This window comes from Lactuca serriola, chromosome 9, assembly GCF_051521515.1.
Source record: "Lactuca serriola cultivar US96UC23 chromosome 9, Lser_US96UC23_V15, whole genome shotgun sequence".
Classification (NCBI taxonomy): Eukaryota; Viridiplantae; Streptophyta; class Magnoliopsida; order Asterales; family Asteraceae; genus Lactuca; species Lactuca serriola.
In genome coordinates this window covers 73,507,827-73,514,426 of record NC_136416.1, presented here as the reverse complement: position 1 = coordinate 73,514,426, position 6,600 = coordinate 73,507,827, and the positions used below count along the sequence as shown (strand labels likewise).

The 6,600-nt window shown below is 35.1% G+C and overlaps 1 long non-coding RNA gene across 2 annotated transcripts; it reads right to left on the bottom strand.

The window, feature by feature from the left end:
- Window positions 1–354: 354 nt before the first annotated feature.
- Window positions 355–2,303, bottom strand: LOC145074021 (uncharacterized). 2 transcript variants are annotated; one of them, XR_013691650.1, is made up of 5 exons: window positions 2,289–2,303; window positions 1,861–2,179; window positions 941–1,025; window positions 680–866; window positions 355–589 (listed from the first exon to the last, which is right to left on the bottom strand). It is a non-coding gene; the product is annotated as an uncharacterized LOC145074021 (long non-coding RNA). The 2 variants fall into 2 exon arrangements; XR_013691651.1 differs by lacking the exons at window positions 1,861–2,179; window positions 2,289–2,303 and adding an exon at window positions 1,144–1,162 and having other exon boundaries at window positions 357–589.
- Between the last annotated feature and the right edge of the window lie 4,297 nt (window positions 2,304–6,600).

Genomic DNA, 6,600 nt, shown 5'->3' with positions numbered 1-6,600 from the left:
TATTCGTGAACCTGTATACATTAAGTTTATTTTTAGACAACAAGGTTTCGAAATCAAGATATAAAATTTATTAATTTATTAAATGTTGAGATATTGAAAGAGGATTTGGATTATAAAAGGTTAGTAGTACCTTGCTTTGTGGACAGAGGTGCATGGCCTCGCTTCCTCCCAGCAATCATCCAGTTTTCAGAATTTGCGTTTATTTCATATACTACCTCATCCTGTTCGCAAATCAAATATATGATTTAACATTTAAGTCATTTTTACTTTTTTATTGCCAAAAAAAAAAAGTAAAAATTTTAGAAACTTACGTATTGTTCATCCTCGAGATACTTCAACCTTTCAACTCGCCACTTCATAGTAAAAAGTTGGCCGACTCTAAGGCCTTCTGGAGGAAGGGGAAGAAAACCAACTGCCAAACAAGGTTCCAACACTGGTCTTTGTAAAACAAGAGCACTCTTAAAAGTCAACATCTGTGAAGACTCATCCTCAAACATAGGAGTATGCGATCCATGATTTCTATCCCCAGATATTTTATATTTTATATTTAATATCGTATCACTATCAGGATTCATATCTTTCGCTTCATCTGTAAAAAAAAAAAAAAAAAAAAAAAAAAAAGAGATTGATTATTTTTTCTAAAGATGAGTGATAAAATGAGAAATAAAATAATGCTTGCCATTTGTGGGTAGGGATATAGTGAACAAGATTCCGGCTCTTGATGTAGAAGGAACTACAAGTGGAAAGAAGGCGGATGTTGGTCTTCCATTACTTTGACTTTCACCAGCAAGGGTAAAACCGTCTTTTAGGTCCAGCCAAGAATCGTGTATGGTTAAGTTAGCCTTCACTTGTGAGTGGAGTATCACCTGGGAATGTGAGTAAATAATTATTTTTTTTTTTTTTTTGCATTTAACCCTAACAAGACTTGAGATCAATATACCTGCAAAAGCAAGGTGCCATCACTGCATTTATCTGCTACACGTGTGCTGACATGGAATGGGTTGGTGAAGTGAACAGCTATAGTCCTACAAATAATGGCAAAAATGTTCAGGTGCTACATAACCACTATTCCTGCAAAGATTTAACATTGGTTATTGAAAATTTACTTTAATCAAATTGAATTAGTAGTTAAGTTATATGTACTTTTAAACATACAAAGTCCCTGAGAATTTTGTGCTAAGATGAGTCGTATCTTCTGGTAGCAGTCTTATAAGCCCAAAATTTGCTATTTTTTTCTGCAATTCTCTATCAAGTAGAATGTTGCTAGTTCTTATATCTGTATGGATGATTGGAACATGGTACTTTTCATGTTGATATGAAAGACCCCCTGCTTCCTGTAAGAAAATCTTTCTGGTACCCATATATAAAAGAGCTTGATCGTCAATGTGGAAAGGGACAACTAGCTGTTGAATTACCACTCTTATGGTCTGAATCTGAGCTCAATTATCTACAGGAAGTCCAATAAAGGTATATATATGTTCCTATCCTAAGTTTTGAATTTAAGAATAGACACCCCTGTGTTGTTGAATATAACAAACACATTACACATACATCCCTCCTATCAGGCTGAAGTTGTTGAAAGAGCAGAAGGCATCAGAAAAGAGTATAATGAGCTTGACATTGTCTGGTTCATGGCTGGATCCCTATTTCAGGTTGTTTAGCTTTTTCCTTGGTTCATTTTAGTTATTACTAATGCCTCACCCTGTAATCACATCCAAATTCATAATCAAAAATAAATAACTAGAATAAAGAAAGTAAAAGAAAATTTTAATATTATTTTAAAATCAGCTTCACCATGGCATTAAAATGCACGCTGGGATCTTCTTCCAAACATAATTATTTGGCTTAAATAATGCATACCGACTTTGCTAGAATATATATGGCCAGGTACTTGAACAAATCCAGCCTGAATAAATCCAGCCTAAGAAAGAACCTAGCCTATCAGAATCAGGTACTTGAAAAAATCCAGCCTGAATAAAAGCAAAAAAAAAAAAAAATTAGAACTAGTTGAAATAAAAAGTTGAGTGGGAAAAGAACAAGACAAAAAGTTCTTCATCATGATAGAAATACAAAATACTAATAATGTTAAAAAGGAAAAATGATCATAAGATGTGAAGGAAGATCAGGAAAACAGTCATCGAGATGATGCTTGGACCATGCTATTTGGCACCCAACAAACCTACATAGTCAAAAACACATTAAGGAAGAATTCAAGGCATGATACTATTGAAACTTAAATGACAAAGATCAATCCATGCAAGAGCATTCTTAGAATGTAGAGCACAAACCTTCAATGAAATCAAGCCTCAGGAGCTAAAGAAGAAAGAAGAACAAAAAACCAAGTTGAGGTTGTGTGGCTCTGAACTTATGTGCTCCTTCAACAACCATTTGTCAAACCACATCCTGTAATAAAAAAATACATGTTTAATTTGAGTAACAATAGACATGGTCTACTAACAAAACCTGTAAATAAAAAAAATCAAACCTAGTATAGATTACAGATCAGTGCAAAAGAAGAGTTGAGGTGTCAAGTTGATACAGGAGAAGAAGACGTCGACTTAGTCAAACCATTTATAGTGTTTCCTATTCATGCCCTAACCTAATTCACCCTAAATTTCAAAGAAATTGATCAAATTCTAGCATAACTATTAACCCAATCGGGCACATGAACTGGTGGATAAAGGAGAAACCGAAGATTGAGAATTCTAAATCACAAACTAAGATCAAAATCATATGGAAAAAATCTGAAATCATAAACTCATATGGGAAGAAATATGTGAAAAAGAATTTTGAAGAGAAACCGAATATAAACATTACCAGAATCAAAAGAGAAACCAGAGGAAGCGACAAATTCTCTCAATCCCTCCTCCGATTTCTTAAACTCGTGCATCATTGTATCGCCACTGGAGATAGAGACATAGAGCCTCAGGCTGCCATTGCTGCTTCCCAGCATGCAGTTTCACCTCGATTTGGAAACAGAGCACGAAACCAAATATGGCGGAGATCATCTTTTGGGCCGAGAGTTGTTTCTTCTGCTACTGAAGCGAGAACTGATCTCACGGAACTCGAAACACAGGTGAAGAACTTGGTCAGCGACTTGAGCAGCGCTTCCATTGATACAGTCAGGAACGCCACCGGTGAACTCAGATTACTTGCGAGACAAATGAAATTGAAAGGTGAACTCAGATTACTTGCGGGATCAAAGATTTGGTGATATTGCGATTTTGTTGTGGGAGAAAAGAGGATTTGTGATGATATTAGGGTTTTTTTTGGGTATTAGAGTAAGAGAGATAGAGAAAGAGAGAGAGTGAGTGAGAGAGAGAGAGAGAAGAAAGATGGAAATAAGATAGAGGATAACAATGGCGGCATTTCAAACTTTTGGGATTTTCTTTCCCCCCAGCTGCAAAAAAATAGAACGCGCCTTTCATTTAAAAAATATAAAGCGACATTTCTAGACGACGCCCATTTTTAATTAAGTGCCCTCCGTGTTTTTAATTTTTTTTCTTGGACATTAATTTTAGGGCACGCACAAAAGCGTGACCTCTATCCTTCAAAAGTTTGAAGAGATGACATTATTTTTAGAGCGCGCGCTTTTGCGTATCGTAAATCACCGCGTGTCATTGTTTGCGCGTCATTAAAGGCTGTTTTTCTAGTAGTGATTTCATTGAATTGCATCAATTCACTTTTACCTAAAGTAACTAAGATTGGGAATTTTATGAAAACATTTAGTTACTTTTATACTTCATTATACTTATAATGGAAGGTTTTGTCCTATCCTACCCGTTTCGCTAACGACCCTCCACTAGTCAAGAGTGCGGTGGGTAAGAGTGGATACCCATTCAATTGCCATTTTATAGGCAATTTCCTTAAACACCCCTTATAGACTAGCTTAGAGAATGAGGCCTACTAACGGTAAGACTGACTTTTACTCATACATACATACATATATATATATATATATATATATATATATATATATATATATATATATATATATATATATATATATATATATATAATGTTAGACTTTTAATGTTATATATAGTATAGGGTGTATTTTACATTTTTCAAATACTAGGTGGTCAAATTTAACAATTATACTTTTAATTCAATTAAATTGTAAACCAAAATTTTATGGATTTATTAAACCTCTTTTAATTATACACCTTAATTAATTAATAAAACCATAAGGGTGTGATTTGAACTTTTCAAAACAATACTAGGGTTTTAGAATTTAACATTCCTAAATTAAACTTTTAATCAACTTTTAAATTCCAAAACTTGAGGGCAAGTTTTGAAACATTTCAAAACATTAGGGTTTAGAATTTAAATATACATCAAAATTAAACTTTTAATTAAAATTTAAATTCCAAAACTTGAGGGCAAGTTTTGAAACCTTTTTCAAAACATTAGGGTTTCAACTATTTAAATTTCAAAACAAAACTTTTAAGTTCAAATTTAAACTATAAAACCTAAAGGGGGAAAATTGAAACTTTTCATACAAGATAATTCAAATCTAAATTACAAATAATCAAATTTTATCTAATAAAACAAATGATTATCTAAATTTTGACAATTATCTTCTATTTAGGTAAGGATAATCACCAAATATTGATAAAATTCGGATTTTATAACAAAAACATGTTTATGGTAATTATCCAAAGCCAAAACAGGAAGAAAATCGTGAATCTGAGCTGTCAGACCCTTTGACTCGTCGAGTCTGGACCTGGACTCGTCGAGTACACCGGACTCGGCGAATGCACCAAGTGACTCGGCGAGTCAAACACTCAGAAGCTTAAAAAATCGATTTTCAGTGCTGATTTCGATCAAATATGCATCAATACAATAGAAACCAATCAACGCTCTGATACCACTGATGGGTTTTAGCCATAAGAACATCCTATGTGCTCATATAAACCCTAATGCTTGGATCTAGGTTTCTCTATTGTACATGCAATTCATCCAAAACTACAAACCCTAGATCTAATATATGATAATCAATATAACATATGAATTAGGGTTTAGATCATACCTTGATTGTTATGTAGAAATAACAATCTTAAATCCTTCTTGTATTAACTTTAGAAAACTTAGAGTCACAAATGTCACTCCTCTAATGGCTCATAAACACCAAGAGCAAGAGGATGAAGAATAAGGAGAGAGGAGGCTGCCCAAAATGTGTGGAAACCCTAACCAATTAGTTCACCACGTTTTTGGGGCTTAAGGGTTCCTTAAATAGTGAGGCTATTAGGGTTATCTAACAAGGAAACCCTAATTTGGATGCTTAGGCCCTAAGCAACCCATGAACTCCTTTCTTAAAGGCCTTTGGACGATTTCTAATGGGTTTCCCCATAGAGTTCGTCCACCCCTTTAATATGGAGTCCATTTGCTCAATATTCAACTATCACACAATTGACAGTTCTAGTCCCTTAAGTTTAATTAATTTCTTTTAGCCACAAACTTAATTCTTATTAATTCTTGACTAATATTAATTAAACAATATGATTTCTCCTTTAATATATTATTCTCATAATATATAAATAAATCATATTTAATCATTTCTCTCCATAATTCATCCTATCAAGTTGCTTTGGTGAAGGCAACCCAAAAGGACCATGCACCATCAGGTTAAGTACATACCAAAATAGTTATGGACTTAAACACTAATCCAACAATAGTGAGGATAACTCACCTTGCCACTGCCGAACTCTGAACTGAAGAAGCAGATTCTCGAATCACCGACTCACCGAAAATCTCGAACTAGCCAACATAGCAAAATAATCATTAGGCTAAGCACAATACCCTTCCAAGGATAAATTGACCAATTTACCCTTAACTCATTCTGGCCCAACACTGGATAAGCTCTCAAGCCCACTAATGGCCCAAAGACCAAAAGTCTGAAGCAAAGCCCACTATTGGCCCAATTTACTAAATTGGACCCACCTCACCAAATGGGCCTAGACCCATGGTCCAATATAATTAATGGGTCCACAATACTCCATCCATAATGTCCAGTCACGGCCCAAAATCCATCAGCCCAATAACAGCCCAATCCTTAAGGCCCAAAATGAAAAACCCAACAGAGGGAGTACGCTGGGCGTACACGCTGATTCGCAACTGGGGATCGGGGCACTGACCCGCTACGCGGGGCGTAACTTCGCTGCTCATTAAGTCCTCATAACTTCTTATTGGCTTAAGCTCTTAAGCCCAAACTTTAGATCCTTAGGCCAAATATGCCTAAGATTCATAAAGTCTCAAACTTTATCACTTGGGACGTCCATAAAGCTCTTAATCCAAGGTCTTAATCCATTAAGACCTACTTATCTCACACATGGAGCAACCACAGCCCTTGGGACCTCATTTTTCTCACTCAAGACCTCTCCAAAGGTCTGAAAGGACAGATAATCTCGACCAACTAAAAACATGCATCAAGATGAGGACTTTTGGGACAAGAATGATGTCAAAACTTCACAACACTTAGATCTATGCAATATAAATGACAAGCAAAAAGCTTTATACCTCAGATAGGCTCCAAAGGCTGATATCTTTCCATATCTATAAGCTCCAGCCACTCAACTCCTTCTTTGACAACTTCCTCTT